Source organism: Phacochoerus africanus, chromosome 6, assembly GCF_016906955.1.
Source record: "Phacochoerus africanus isolate WHEZ1 chromosome 6, ROS_Pafr_v1, whole genome shotgun sequence".
In the NCBI taxonomy this organism is placed as follows: domain Eukaryota; kingdom Metazoa; phylum Chordata; class Mammalia; order Artiodactyla; family Suidae; genus Phacochoerus; species Phacochoerus africanus.
The window spans coordinates 13,662,342-13,679,292 of NC_062549.1; positions in this window are offsets into that span (position 1 = coordinate 13,662,342).

The following is a 16,951-nucleotide window of genomic DNA, read 5'->3' on the forward strand; positions in this document are numbered from 1 at the left end:
AAGCAAAAAACATTACCCCAAAATCAAGTGATGTAGAGTAACTACTATACTTAACAGTAGTTTTTAAAAGTTAAAAAAATTCTGCAGAAATTGTTTTAGATTGATGATGCAAAGAGTTTCAGAGTTGGAACAGAACCCAGAAGTTACCTAGCCAAGGCATGCTGAATTGCTGTAGGAAGCAAGATAATCTCCTTTTTGCCTCACTTCCTGTTGTCTCTTTGGCCTTAGATCTTAAGGAGAGTTCTTTTTCTTATGGTGGATGTGGTAGCTTGGTGCTCACCATTCATTCTGGTCTTTCTAGTGTGTCCCTCCATACAGTATATAGGAAAAGACAAAACCTAGATTTCCTAGATTCACTTACAGCAAGAGTTTGGATGTGATCTATTTTCAGACAGTCTGTCTGGTGGATCTGTGAAAGATTTGGAAGGCAGAAGTGAAGTGGAAATGCTACTTGATCCTTCCAAAATATTTGCTAGCAACATAAACATGGAGAATTTGAGATCATCTATAGACTTTCAATGAATGTCATGTTCAGACACTAGCTCAATGAGGGGATCTACAAGGTGCAGATCTTTTAGGCAAGGTGTGGCTTTGGAGTTACCACTTCTGGTAACTGGAGCAGCAGGTGCAGAGACTGCTTCTTCACAGTGGATCCTGACTAAGAGCCAGTGATTAACACAGATGTGCCTTGAGTCATCTTCATTTTCTTTAGTAGACCAATTCTCTGCTATTTTTCTGGAAGTTGTCATTTTTTCCTATTAATGCATATTACTTGAATATGCAATTAAGTGAAATTGAATTTGCTTGCAGGATTTAATCCTTAAATCCTTAATAGCTTAAATCCATAAGCTATCCTTAAATAACTACTATGCATGTGACTCCCCAAGAAGGAAATTTCAAAGGTAGCTTTTCAAAAAGAATCTTTTTGTTTTTCTTTTTAGTCCTTGTGGTATCTAGAGAGATTGGTGATATAAGGTCTAGGGAGTGATTGAGACATCTCTTCTCTAAACATGTTATGTTTTAGATTTATTCATATTCCTATATGTAGCTATTCATATTCCTACATGTAGCTTTTTTCATTGTTACTGATATTTAATATTTTATTACATGAATATCCACAATTTATTCACATATTCTACTGTAGATGGAGATTTTGATTGACATTTTTTTCTACTAAGAATATCCCCATGCATGTCTTCTGTTGTACACGTGCACATACTCTTGGGTATACACTTTAGAATGGGGTTGCTGGGTTGTACAAAGAGCACACACATCATGATCAACTCTATTAGGAAAAAAAACCTGTTTTTCAAAGCTGTTTTACCAAATAAATTCTCAACAGCAATGGATGAGTGTCTCCATATTCTCCTTGATACTTGATATTACCATATCTTTTTAATTTTCCTTTCAGGTGAGTCATTTTAATGTTTTAATGTAGCTTTATGGTTTGTTTCCCAATTACTAATACTGCAGCGAGGAAAATGGCACATTCTTTTCTTTAATATTTATTTATTTACTTTGCTTTTTAGGGCCACACTTGTGGCATATGGAAGTTCCCAAGCTATGGGTAAAATTGGAGCTACAGCCGCCGGCCTACACCACAGCCATAGCAACACGGGATCCGAGCCACGTCTGCTATCTATACTGCAGCTCACAGCATTGGATCCCAACCCACTGAGCAAGGCCAGGGTTCTAACCTGCATCCTCATGGATACTAGTTGGATTCATCTCCACTATGCCATAACAGAAACTCCCTCCTTTAATATTTAAGTTAAAGTATAATTAATACAATATTGTGTTTCTGGTGTACAGCATAGTGATTCAGTTATGCATATTCTTTATAAAAAATAAATACATCATGTATAATAATATATATTATGCATAACATATGTTATTTATAGAAAATATATATGTGCATATACATTTTATAATCTATATATTATTTTTTCAGATTCTTTTCAATTATAGATTATTACAAGATACTGAATATAGTTTCCTGTGCTGTACAGTGGATCCTTATTGTCTATCTATTTTATACACAGTAGTGTGTATCTGTTAATCCCAAACTCCTAATTTATCTCTCTCCCCACACCCACTATCCCCTTTAGAAACCGTGCATTTGTGGAATTCCTGCTGTGGCACATTAGGTTAAGAATCTGACTACAATGGCTCAGGTTACTGGGGAGATGTGAGTTCAATCCCTGGCCCTTTGGGCTAAAGGATTTGGCATTGTTACAACTGCAGCATAGATTGCAGCTGTGTCTTTGATTCACTCCCTGGCCCAGGAACGTCCATGTACTGTGGGTGTGGCCATAAAATTAAAAACAAAAAGAAAAAAAATGATATGATGTGTGGGAAATTAGATTTATGCCCAGACCACTGTTAAGGCCTGCAAGGAAGGGCACTTGTGTTCAGATTCAATCATTTACATGTTTTACTTTTTGAAAAACCTGTAGAATTCACTTCCTCTCCTCCTTGCTTCTTTTGATAGAAAAAACAACATAAAAATAACACTATAAAGAATTCTTCTTTTGGAAAAAAGAGAAAAAAACCTTTCCACCCATAAATGCTTTTATTTTTTAATCTTCCAGGCCCCATTCACATGCATGTCGACTTAAATAGCTGCCACCTTGGAACTTTTAGTTGCCTGCTGGGCCATGAGCTTCCTGAAAGGAAGCAGAGCCCATTTACCTAGCAGCCAGCAGAGTGCCAACAAGTGGCCATAAAAAAAAAAAGAGAGAGAGAGAGAGAGAAAAAGAAACCATAAGTTTGTTTTCCATGTCTGTGAATCTGTTTTTGTTTTTTTAAATAAGTTCATTTATATCATTTTTCTAGATTTCACATTTAACTGATGTATATTTGTCTTTTTCAGTCTGACTTTACTTAGTATGATAATCTCTAGGTTCACCCATGTTGCTGCAAATGGCATTATTTCACTCTTTTTATGACTAATATTCCATTGTGTATACATACATATGTGTGTATGTATGTATATATATATATGTACACCAAATCTTCATTATCCATTCCTCTGTTGATGGATACTTAGGTTGCTTCCATGTCTCAGTTATTGTAAGTAGTGCTGTGAACATTGGGATGCATGGATATTTTCAAAGTAGAGTTTTCATCAAAGTGGCACTTTCTTTCATGCACTCAGTAAACATTTACTGAACTAAAAACAGGGAAGACAGTTTTGAGCAAGACAGAATAGGCCCCTGTTGTCATAGACTTGAGACTTTAACGGAGGTTCATAGACGTAAGCAAGTAAAGAGATGGTGATATGTACTGTGATGTAGATAAAAGATGGTGATGTGATAGAGAATGGGAATCTACTCTTGATTAGGTAGGGAGATGTAGTTGACATTACTGAGGGTAACTCTATATTAACATATAAACAGGGCAATTTTGAGAGTAATAAGCACCAGGACAATAGGTGTAGGCTGAGACTGCCCAGGGCAAAAAGTTTCATATCGTCACCCTAACATTCCTACTTTTACTTAGAGCTAGTTTTCCTCCTTTCCTGGGCTCAGGGGAGGACTTATTTCTCAGATTCCTATGCAGTTTAATGGAGCCAGGTAACTAGTTCTGGCCAATGAAAAGTGGATCACTACTGAGCTTGAGCTATGGCAGGCTCATGCATGATCATAGGGTTTTTCTCATTCTTTGCTGCAGCCATCAGAGTGGCAATATGTTCCAGATGGGGTGGCTACAAACCACAAGATGGTGACGCCTCCATCCTTCTGGGTCCTTGAGTAAATATACAGAGCAGAACCTCCTGAAAAGCCTTGCTGAAAACATAGAATAAGTGAGAAATAAACACTTTGTTGCTGTTGTTTTAAGACATTAACAATTAGGAATGTTTCTCCCAAGTAGCCTATATATTCTAACTTACATTCTGAGAGTCCGAAACTTCTGAGTTTCTGTGGAAATTGTCATTAGCTACAATCCTCTGATTTTCTTAGGATTCAGTGTCTCAGTTATAAATAATTTATTAGTGATTATCAAGTATTATGTGGCACAGTAATGGCAATAATAACAATAGAAGGTCACATTTTTAAACTCCTATCCTAGTAATATAGTATTTAACAAGTATTATCTTATTTTATCCTGAAGACAACTCTGTGTGTTAGGTATTATCTTTAAGATTATAGATTAAGACTTACAATAAGATACAACAAGATACAAATTGAAATTACAGAGGCACAGAGAGGTTTAAAAAAAGTTGTTTCCTTGTTTTATTTGTACAGAGAAAGAGAAAAAAATAAGTGATTAGAACATGGGTTTTGTAGATACACATAGCTAGGTACAAGTATTGGCTTCTGCCACTTACAAGCCATTTGCAACGGATTAGGTCATGTGACCTCTCTGAGCCTTAGTTTACACATCAGCAAAATGGTGATAATAAGTGTATGCAGGAGTTCCCGTCGTGGCTCAGTGGTTCACGAATCCGACTAGGAACCATGAGGTTGCAGATTCGATCCCTGGCCTTGCTCAGTGGGTTAAGGATCTGGCATTGCCGTGAGCTGTGGTGTAGGTTGCAGATGCGGCTCAGATCCCACGTTGCTGTGGCTCTGGTGTAGGCCAGCGGCTACAGCTCCGATTCAACCCCTAGCCTAGGAACCTCCATATGCCACAGGAAAGGCCCAAGAAAAGGCAAAAAGACAAAAAAAAAAAATAAGTGTATGCAGTCTAAGGTATAATGAGTTTCAAATGGGCTAATTAAGATATTTCTATACATGGCTTATAGGAACTATACAATAAGTAGTATTTGTGATTTTTATCATTATCGGCATTGTAATCACAACTATTACTATCACAGCTGGAACTTTGTGTTTGATTTTGGATATCATATTTTAATATGGATGCTAACAAATTAAAGTGACTTTAAGATTTAATCAGTGCAAGATCTGGTGATTGTATCATTTACATGAGGACTATGTTAAAGAATTGCGAAGAATTGGTTGGGAGAAAAAACTCTTCAGATAATTAACTTCTAGTATCTGAGATGCAATCACAAGAGGAAATATTGGATTGGAGTTTCAGGGAGAACTTTCTAATAGGCAAAGTTATTTAAAAAAAAAAATACTGTGAGCTGCCTTGTGAGGGTATGAGCTTGTCCAGTGCTTGGTAGCTCAAAAGCAGGTCATGCCATTGTAAAAGTGAATCTTGTATGGAGTTAGAGGTAAGACTAAATGAATTCTACAAGTAAAATGAGTCCTCAAGAAAAAAACCTCTTCAGTGCACAAATGATGCAGATTCCAAGCAATATGCATAGACAAACAGTCACCTACATAAAAAGAATCCCAGATTATTGGTGTCTGTGTCTTTTTTATGTGCAAGTAAGAATTCAAGGCCATTTTTGGCCATTTTTTTTTTTTTCTGGGAACAAGGATACATGAGATGCTGGGTAAATTCTAGCCCATGTGGGTTGCAAATTACTTTTATTTAAGCGATTTTTTTTGGTTTAATTTTTATTGTATCTCTCCCTAATGTACTATAAGCTTCATCTGGGTGGTAATTGGGTCTGACTAGTTCATCTCTCCATTCATAACATCTAGCACAGTACATGGCTCATAGCATGCACAGAATAAATATTTGATGAATGAATAAATTAATGAGTGGTAGTAGAATAGACAGGATTTGGTGACCTTTTCAATAGAAGGGAAGTTAGGAAGAAGGAAAGTCAAGAATAACTCCTAGGTTCTGAGCCTAGCTAACTGGTTACATGGTGGCACCATGCGTCTAAACAGGAAATGTAGGAGAATTAGATATTTTGGATGGTTTGAAGATGATGGTGAGTTAAAAATCCTGATATGCTATATGTGTCCCTTGTGGGATATACAGGTAGAAACCCCTAAGTAGGTAATTTTATATATGGAGAGGAACTTGGCTTAGGGATGTGTCTGGCAGGCATCAGTTCCGTGTTGCAGGTAGAGGTATGGTGATAGATACAATGTCACAAAGAGAATATTGGAACTGATATGGAAAGAAGGCTGGGAGAGTACTCTGAGGAACCCACCATTCATACTATTTCCAGAGGAAAGCAGCCTCTTAAAAGAAATCCAGGAAAATGCAGCAGAGAGATACAGAAAGAAACAAACCAAGAGTGAACTCAGGAACAACACAGTAGAAAGATTCTATTGCACAAAGTCTAAGAAATTGAGGAAAGTGTCCAGATCATCTATCCATTTAAGTGCCAAGAACTTGAGTCAAAATTCATATCTTTAGAATACCTAAAACTTGACCTCACACCTTTGCTTTGATTATTCCAGTGATAAAGAGCTCACTATCTTATAAGTAAAACCATGTGTGACTCTGATAAAAAATTGCATATACAAATTAAAGTTCACTTATTTTATTCCAGTTATGAACTTCTATGTGTAAAGTCTAAATAGTAATTTATTAAATGGTTCTTCATCCAAGTAGAAGAAATACAGGGACTATATTCTTTATTCAAAGCAAATGTTCCACCAGGGAAAATTTTCAAACTGCAGGATTCTAACTTAATAAAGAGTTGAGATCAGATCATTACTAGTGTGTTATACCTACTCCAAGAGAATGAAAGGAATGAAAACGCATTTATAAGGAGAAAGAAGCAGTACTCTAGGGGCTAAGGAGACAACTGACTAAATGAAATTAATGATAACTCTAAGCTGCTTTCTCTCCTGATTCATTTTGGCATTTTTCTTGAGCAAAGGAAAATAAAAGAACTATCTGGATAATTAGAAAATAATAAAGACATATTTTAAAAGTTGGTAGCAAAAATAACCTTATGTATAATACCTAAATATACACAACTTTGGATTTTTATAGTGATAGAGCTGAGGAACAGGCAGAGTGGATATAATTTTAGTTAGAGAGTGCTGGAATGTTGCTCATTCAAATAAATATTCATCCCATGAACCTGTTATGATGTCTGAAATCTCATTTAAAACCTTGCTCCCTAGTACAATAGCCCTACCCACATGTGGCTATTTAGATTTAAATTTAAAATAATTAACATCATAATAAAAGTAAAAATTCAATTTCTAAGTTGTACTAGCCACATGTCAATTCCTCAATAGCCCCATTATGGCCAGTGGCTGGCTATTTTACTGGACATAACATGAATAGAGAACATTTCCATCATCATAGAATCGTTTCTTGGAACTCTGGAGTCCTCTGTGTTGCAGCTTTCTAGACTTTCAGTTAAAATGTTAATAGTGTTAAATTATAGACATAAATTAATACCTGGTAGAGATGAGCATATGAAATTGCTTTGAATTAATAAGGATGGGGTGTTAGCGAGGGGTAAATAAAGTAAGCCAAACATCTATTGCATGATGAACACGAACGTAGACTTTGGTTTATTCCCCCAAAGCCAGCACGCAATAGAGTTGGAAACAAAATCCTAGGCTCCCTGACTCCAGTACCCACACTCAGTGCTGCCTTCCCATATCTATGTGAGAAAAGTGTAGAAAAACGAGTGTAAGACACAGGTCTCTCAAACAGAGATGGGGAAGCAGCATAAGAGAGGCTGTGCTCTGCCAGTGGATGAAGTATTAAGTTTAATATCAAGGAGAGGGAGAGAAAAATAATTAGATACACAAGTAGATGATGAAAGGGAAAGCAAAACCCCCCAAAGATCAAATTGACTAACCCCTCAATTTTGTTTTGTCTAAGATCTCATGAAATAACCTACTGAGCTGTTCTGGCAAGTGCTTAAGACTAAGTTTTAGCTCCCATTTTACATTCTACTAGCTTTGAATCATGGTCATAGCACTGTCCCTTCTAGATCATGGAGTTAAAGCATCTGTGAAAAGCTGATTGTTATTGATTCCTTAGCAGCAAAGATTAAAAAACAAAACAAAACAAAAAAACAAAAAACAGGGCTGGTTACAGTAAGAGAAATTGGTTGTGTACAAAATGGGAGATAGAATATAGAAGTAGAGCAAGTTCAAGGTCAAAAGAAAGTAGGAGAACACAACCAGGTGAGTCAAGGTGATTTTTTTCTATCTTTCTATAATTTTCTACCTTTCTAAATTAATTAACATTAAAGTAAAGCAGTGTAAGATTTACACACTTTTTCCAAGCATGTATTTCTTTTATTATACACTGAGGACTGTTCTTTGTAAACACTTGGATTTTTAGCAAGAAAAGATCCACTTTTCTGTATGTCAAAATGCATGGGTCACAGAACAAAGTCATTATGACCTAGCTTAGCCCTCTCTCTGCCCATTAAAAGAGGATTATGGATGAGCTCATAAAATATGTTGCCTTTTCTTGCTTTCCAAGTTGCTGTGGAAAGCAGCAGCCTTGCTTTCTCATATTCTGGACTTTGAATGCCAAACCCGGAAGAATGGGAAGAAAATGAAGGACAAAATCAAAGACACTGGGCTGAGTAGATACCCAATCAGAGAAGGACTGATGTATGAGGTGTAGGAGTAGCTGGGATATGTAAGAGAATGTGATGAAAGAAAAAAAGAGATATTAAGAAGTATATGTCCTGCTCACAAAATTAGGTAAAACATAGACTTAATTTTTTTTTTCTTGACACTGGTACTATTCCACTATGGTGAAAAGATAGGTAAAGCAGTTTTTAAGCATTATTTTAGGCATTGTTACTATAGCCTGTCACTTGTCTCCAGTCAAGAACCATGCTTTATTATTTATTTATTTATTTATTTATTTAATTTTATTTTTCCCACTGTACAGCAAAGGGATCAAGTCATCCTTACATGTATACATTTTTCCCCCCACCCTTTGTTCTGTTGCAATATGAGTATCTAGACATAGTTCTCAATGCTACTCAGCAGGATCTCCTTGTAAATCTATTCTAAGTTGTGTCTGATAAGCCCAAGCTCCCAATCCTTCCCACTCCCTCCCTCTCCCATCAGGCAGCCACAAGTCTATTTTCCAAGTCCATGATTTTCTTTTCTGTGGAGACGTTCATTTGTGCTGGATATTAGATTTCAGTTATAAGTGATATCATATGGTATTTGTCTTTCTCTTCTGACTTATTTCACTCAGGATAAGAGTCTCTAGTTCCACCCATGTTGGTATAAATGGTATTAATGTCATTCTTTTTTATGGCTGAGTAGCATTCCGTTGCATATATATACCACATCTTTCTAATCCAATCATCTGTTGATGGACATTTAGGTTGTTTCCATATCTTTGCTGTTGTGAATAGTGCTGCAGTGAACGTGCGGATACATGTGTCTCTTGTAAGTAGAGTTTTTTTCCGAATATATGCCCACGAGTGGGATTGTGAGGTCATATGGAAGTTCTATGTATAGATTTCTAAGGTATCTCCAAACTGTTCTCCATAGTGGCTGTACCAGTTTACATTCCCACCAGCAGTGCAGGAGGGTTCCCTTTTCTCCACAGCCCCTCCAGCACTTGTTATTTGGGGATTTATTAATGATGGCCATTCTGACTGGTGCGAGGTGATATCTCATGGTAGTTTTGATTTGCATTTCTCTTATAATCAGCGACGTTGAGCATTTTTTCATGTGTTTGTTGGCCATCTGTATATCTTCTTTGGAGAACAGTCTATTCAGGTCTTTTGCCCATTTTTCCATTGATTGATGGGCTTTTTTGCTGTTGGGTTGTATAAGTTGTTTATATATTCTAGAGATTAAGCCCTTGTCGGTTGCATCATTTGAAACTATTTTCTCCCATTCTGAAAGTTGTCTTTTTGTTTTCTTTTGGGTTTCCTTTGCTGTGCAAAAGCTTTTCAGTTTGATGAGGTCCCATGGGTTTATTTTTGCTCTAATTTCGATTGCTTTAGGAGACTGACCTGAGAAAATATTCATGATGTTGATGTCAGAGAGTGTCTTGCCTGTGTTCTCTTCTCGGAGTTTGATGGTGTCCTGTCGTATATTTAAGTCTTTCAGCCATTTGGAGTTTATTTTTGTGCATAGTGTGAGGGTGTGCTCTAGTTTCACTGCTTTGCATGCAGCTGTCCAGGTTTCCCAGCAATGCTTGCTGAATAGACTTTCTTTTTCCCATTTGATGTTCTTGCCTCCTTTGTCAAAGATTAACTGACCATAGGTGTCAGGGTTTATTTCCGGATTCTCTATTCTGTTCCCTTGGTCTGTCTGTCTGTTTTGATACGAGTACCACACTGTTTTGATGACTGTGGCTTTGTAGTATTTCTTGAAGTCTGGGAGAGTTGTGCCTCCTGCTTGGTTTTTGTTTCTCAGGATTGCTTTGGCGATTCTGGGTCTTTTGTTGTTCCATATAAATGTTTGGATTGTTTGTTCTAGTTCTGTGAAAAATGTCATGGGTAATTTGATAGGGATTGCATTGAATCTGTAGATTGCTTTGGGTAGTATGGCCATTTTTACAATATTGATTTTTCCCAATCCAGGAACATGGAATATCTCTCCATTTCTTTACATCTTCTTTGATTTCTTTGATTAAAGTTTTATAGTTCTCGGCATATAGGTCCTTTACCTCTTTGGTCAGGTGTATTCCAAGGTATTTGATTTTGTGAGGTGCAATTTTAAAAGGTATCGTATTTTTGTCTTCCTTTTCTAATATTTCATTGCTGGTATACAGAAATGCGACTGACTTCTGAATGTTAATCTTATATCCTGCTACTTTGCTGAATTTATTAATCAGTTCAAGTAGTTTTGGGGTTGAGTCCTTTGGGTTTTCTGTGTATAGGATCATGTCATCTGCATACAGTGACAGTTTGATCTCTTCTCTTCCTATATGGATGCCTTTTATTTCTTTTGTTTGTCTAATTGCTGTGGCTAGGACTTCCAAAACGATGTTGAAGAGCAGTGGTGAGAGTGGGCATCCCTGTCTTGTTTCAGATTTGAGTGAGAAGGCTTTCAGTTTTTCCCCATTGAGTATTATATTTGCTGTGGGTTTCTCATAAATGGCTTTGATTATATTCAGGAATGTTCCCTCTATACCCACTTTGGCGAGGGTCTTGATCATGAATGGATGTTGGACTTTGTCAAATGCTTTTTCTGCATCTATTGAGATGATCATATGATTTTTGACTTTTCTTTTGTTAATGCGGTGTATGATGCTGATTGATTTGCGTATGTTGAACCATCCTTGTGAACCTGGGATGAACCCAACCTGGTCATGGTGTATAATTTTTTTGGTATGTTGTTGGATTCAGTTGGCTAAGATTTTGTTGAGATTTTTGCATCTATATTCATCAATGATATTGGGCGATAGTTTTCTTTTTTGGTGGTATCTCTGTCTGGTTTGGAATGAGGGTGATGGTGGCATCATAGAATGTCTTTGGGAGTATTCCTTCTTCTTCAACTTTTTGAAAGAGTTTAAGGAGGATGGGCACCAATTCCTCTTTATATGTTTGATAAAATTCACCTGTGAAGCCATCTGGTCCTGGACTTTTATTTGTAGGGAGTAATTTTATGACCTCTTCAATTTCATTTCTAGTGATCGGTCTGTTCAGTTGGTCTATTTCTACTTGATTCAGTTTTGGCAGGCTGTAAGATTCTAGAAAATTGTCCATTTCTTCCAGATTGTCAAATTTGTTGGCATATAGTTGTTCATAGTATTCTCTTATGGTTTTTTGTATTTCTGCTGTATCCGTTGTGATTTCTCCTTTTTCATTTATAATTTTGGTTATTTGGGTTCTTTCTCTGCTCTTTTTAGTGAGTCTGGCCAGGGGTTTGTCAATTTTGTTCACCTTTTCAAAGAACCAGCTCTTGGTTTTATTAATTTTCTCTATTGTTTTTTGAGTCTCTATTTTATTGATTTCTTCTTTGATCTTTATAATTTCCTTCCTTCTGCTGACTTTAGGTCTTTTTTGTTCTTCTTTTTCTAATTCGTTTAGGTGGAGGGTTAAGTTGTCAATGTGGGATCTTTCTTCTTTTTTGAGAAAGGCCTGTATTGCTATAAATTTCCCTCTGAGCACTGCTTTTGCAACATCCCATAGATTTTGAGAGGTTGTGTCTTCATTATCATTTGTTTCAAGGTATTTTTAAATTTCCTTCTTGATTTCCTCATGGACCCATTGGTTTTTTAGTAGCATGTTGTTTAGTCTCCATGTAGTGGCTTTTTTCTCTTTCCTTTTCCCATGGTTGATTTCTAATTTCATGGCATTGTGGTCAGAGAAGATACTTGAGATAATTTCTATGCTCCTAAATTTGTTGAGGTTAGCTTTGTGTCCCAATATGTGGTCGATTCTTGAGAATGTTCCATGAGCATTTGAGAAGAATGTGTATTCTGCTTTTTTTGGATGTAGTGTCCTGAAGATATCAATTAAGTCTAACTTTTCTATTGTTTCCTTTAGGATCTCTGTTGCTTTATTGGTTTTCTGTCTAGAGGTTCTGCCCATTGGTGTGAGTGGGGTATTAAAGTCTCCTACTATGATTGTATGCCCATCAATTTCTCCGTTTATGTCTGTTAATATTTGTTGTATGTATCTTGGTGCTCCTATATTTGGGGCATATATGTTGATGATAGTAACATCCTCTCCTTGGATGGATCCCTTAATCATTAAATAGTGTCCTTCTTTGTCTTTCTTTATGTCTTTTGTTTTAAAGTCTATTTTGTCTGATATGAGCGTTGCAACTCCTGCTTTCCTGTCATGTCAATTGGCATGAAATATTTTTTCCCACCCCTTCACTTTCAATCTATATGTATCCTTTGTCCTAAGGTGAGTTTCTTGTAGGCAGCATATTGAAGGTTTTTGCCTTTTTATCCACTCAAGCCACTCTGTGTCTTTTGATTAGAGCATTCAGTCCATTGACATTTAAGGTGATAATTGATAGATGATTATTTATTGCCATTTGAACCTCGTGTTCCAGTTGATTCTATGGTTCTCCATTCTTCCTTTCTTTTTTTGGTTGAATGGTCTCCAGTTATTATCTGCTTGAGTGTATTTTTTTTTTTTCATTTTTTGCGAATGCAATGTGTGGTTTTGGCTTGTGGAACCATGCTTTCTTAGATACTTCTACTTTCTCTTCACTTACCAGCATTTTGCTTGAATTTCCTTTTTAGAAAGAAAAACAAAGCCGCAATGGTTTGAATATGTTAAATGATTAATCAAACTTACAGACTAGTTAAATGACTAAAACATGAGTTTCAAGATTTGGTTGGAGTTCCCGTCGTGGCGCAGTGGAAACGAATCCGACTAGGAACCATGAGGTTGTTGGCTCAATCCCTGGCCTCCCTCAGTGGGTTAAAGATCCATTGTTGCTGTGAGCTGTGGTGTAGGTCGCAGACGCAGCTCGGATCTGGCATTGCTGAGGCTGTGGCGTAGGCTCGCGGCTACAGCTCCAATTGGACCCCTAGCCTGGGAACCTCCACATGCCACGGATGCGGCCCTAGAAAAGACAAAAAGACAAAAAAAAACCAAAAAACATTTGGTCTCAGCAAAATTACAAATGACTTTAAGTTTCATACTGTCTGAGTCACTGATGCATTGATAGAATGCTTAGTTAAACCAATGATAGTCAGGGGTATGTTGTATTAACAACCACATCATAGGGCCCTTACAAGATTTCAGTGTGCTAGAGTAAGTGGAAGTACAATGCATGCTGTAATTATTTATACAAGTGCAGGTTTTTATGGTGAAATAGAACATAATTACAACTTTAATGAAAAAAATCAGCAAATACATGTTGAGTACCCAAATTAGCATATTTGTCATAAAAATAAATGATGTATTAACTGCCTAGCTGTGCACATCTCTATCCTTGCTGTTGAGCCAAGGTTCTTTCCAGCTTACTCTTCCATACTAATCATAGACTCGCATAAAATACTTGCTATGTGATAATAGTGAGTATTGTGGAAATAATGTGGGTTTTAGCTCCAGACTTCATTCATTTATGCGTCCATTCACTTAACAAATTTTTATTGAGACTCTAGAGTGTCCGTCATTGAACAAATGTTTCTGAGATCCAGGGAATGTGAATAATGGGTAATTGAAGAAATTATTGAGCTAATGAAATGTTGGAATAATTAGAGTGATAGAAGGAGATTTTTTTTCCACATAGAGAGAATATCATGTACATCAGGACCAAGGATGAAAGAGAGTGAATGTGACTGTAGCTAAAATAGAGAGATGGGGCTCTATGCCAAGGCTGGAGAGAGAAACAGAAGCATTGTCCTACAGACCATACCAAGAATTTGGGACTCATTGAAATAGGGCTGCTGCCCTGTCAGATTGACTGTTGCTGCAGTAAGCAAAGAGTGGATAAAAGTCCGTCAGTTTAATGGCAGATGAGGTAGTCCCAGGAAGAGAAGAATGTAGCTGGCTATAAAAGGAGATCCAGGAGTTCCCGTCATGGCGCAGTGGAAATGAGTCCTACTGGGAACCATGAGGTTGTGGGTTCGATCCCTGGCCTTGCTCAGTGGGTTGGGGATCTGGCGTTGCCATGGACTGTGCTGTAGGTCACAGACTCGGCTCGGATCTGACGTTGCTGTGGTTCTGGTGTAGACTGGCAGCTGCAGCTGCGATTAGACCCCTAGCCTGGGAACCTCCATATGCTGCTGGTGTGGCTCCAAAAGGATGAAAGACTAAAAAAAAAAGAGGAGATCCAGCTGTGGTGTAGTGTGATAGGGATCCAGCATTGCTACAGTGGCATAGGTCACAGTGCTGGCTTGGATTCTCTCCCTGGCCTGGGAACTCTCATATGCCATGCACGGGTGTGGCTGAAAAAGAAAAGAAAAAGGTAAGAGTGAGGATGATAGACATAATTCCAATAAAATATTCCTGGATATTAGCTGTGTCTTGATTTTCCACAACTTAGCAGATACACAAAGGCAGTCACTACATATCTCCAATGCTCAGTTTCCTCATTTTAAAACTGGCATATTAACTTAAGGATTTGAGGGAATTAAATAAATGCATATATGTAAAACACATTGTCAACTCAAAAGTGGTATGTAACCACAATTAAGGAGCTCAGTAGCCCTGCTTACTTTATTGCTGTCTTTTTTTTTCTTTTAGGGTCACACCCATGACATATGGAGGTCCCCCAGCTAGGGGGTCCAATCAGAGCTATGGCTGCTGGCCTACACTACAGCCACAGCAACATAGGATTTGAGCCGTGTCTGCGACCTACACCACAGCTCACAGCAACATCGGATCCTTAACCCACTGAGCGAGGCCACGGTTCGAACCCGCATCCTTGCGGATGCTTGTCAATTTCGTTTCCACTGAGCCACGATGGGAACTCCAGTCCTGCTTACTTTGGAATGGCATTTTCAGGCTAGAATTGAAAGACAGCAAATTGATAAAGATCATATTCTATGAGAAATACAGGTGCTGTGAATTGAAGCCAGTGACCTTGAAATGGCTTCTATGGCCTCACAGGATTGATTCCTGTTGGCTGTCTTTCCTTATCTTTCATTACTCTTCTACTCCAGGCATCTCTTGAACACACCAGATATCTCTTGAATACACAAGGCATCTCTTTTAGTACAGTATTTTCTCTGTAAAGGGTTCTTAGCACCAGTAACACCAGCCAATCCTTTTACACATGGCTCAATATTATCTTTTTTTTTATAGCACTCATAACTTTATATGCATATAATTTATACATGTCATGTTTATTATCTGTCTCCATCTATAAGAATGTAAACTCCATGAAAGAAGGGAAATTTGAGTGTTTTATTCACTAATGTATTAGATAAAATGGTTGACCCACAGAAGACACTCAACAAATGTTTTTTGAATAGATCTGAGAGGGAAGTATTTCCAATGTCATATGTCCTGGAGCTAATGCATAACAATTATCATCTTTCTTTGCTTCTCAGTAGTATCCATGTAAGTTGTAAATGGCCAAAAATATTACAATGAGACTTTGTAGAAGACAGAAGAACAAATACGATTGAGCAAAGGAAATTCTAATTTTAAATATGTCTGTGGAAAAAAACTAACCTGAAAGTTAACACCAACCAAATCTTATTTCGCATATTGGTGAGTAACTGAATAAATTATGAAAGAAAATGTCCAGAAACCCATGAAAAAAACTTGGTAATGGATACTGAGAAACCATGAAATAAAATTAGGCTCCATAAATCTGATCTCTCTTAGGAGGACTTGTTAATTGTGCTAATGAACAGGTTCAAAAATCAGTGGAGAATGTTTTGGCATATTCTGACTGCACCATCTTAATGTGATTCCATTCCTCACAATATGTGCATCTCAGATCATTGAGCACTTGCTGAAAGATGCCTTTCTGGACCATTCTATTGAAAATCATTTCTCACATTACTGCTCTATCATTCTAAGACCTTTATCCAACCTTACTTTTCTTCACATCATTATCACTTCTTAAAACATATTTTATATTTGTTTACTCATTGTTTATGTCTCCTTTAGGGAGGTTGAGCTCTATTAAATCAAGAACTTTGTCTTTCTTGTTTTCTCTTATCCTTAGCTGAATAGGGACTGACACACAGTAGGAACTTAGATAGATAGATAGACAGACAGATGCATAGACACATAGACACATACATACATACATATGTTAGATTCGGCAAATGAATAAAAATTTATGGTTTTTTTGTGGGGGAGGAGGAATAAAAGGAAGGACCAGCTGGGCAGTGCCTCTCTATTGCCTGTTCCATCATGAAAGTCAAACTCTGGCTTAGAAATTTAAGGCCTTCCATCACTTCCTTCAACAACAATTCACTGATGTCTATACACAAGGTTGAAGATAAGGAGATGGCTTTGGCTTTCAGGAAGTTTATAATTTAATGGGGAAAAAGGCAAAGTTCCTAACAATAGGTCTAGATAAGCCAAACAAATGCTAAAGATTGTTTGAGCTAAGGAACAGAGCAAAAGTAGAGCCATTGCCTAAGGCAGAAATGGCTGAGTAAATCTGTGTGGGGGAAGGGGAAGAAGGATTGAGGATCGGTCATTCTTATTTTGTTAACTTCTAGTGCCTCTTCCTGAATTGTACCCTACTTATTTGCTTTTCTATGAAAACGTGTTTTCTCTTGGTCATTCTCAAATGGCCTTGGC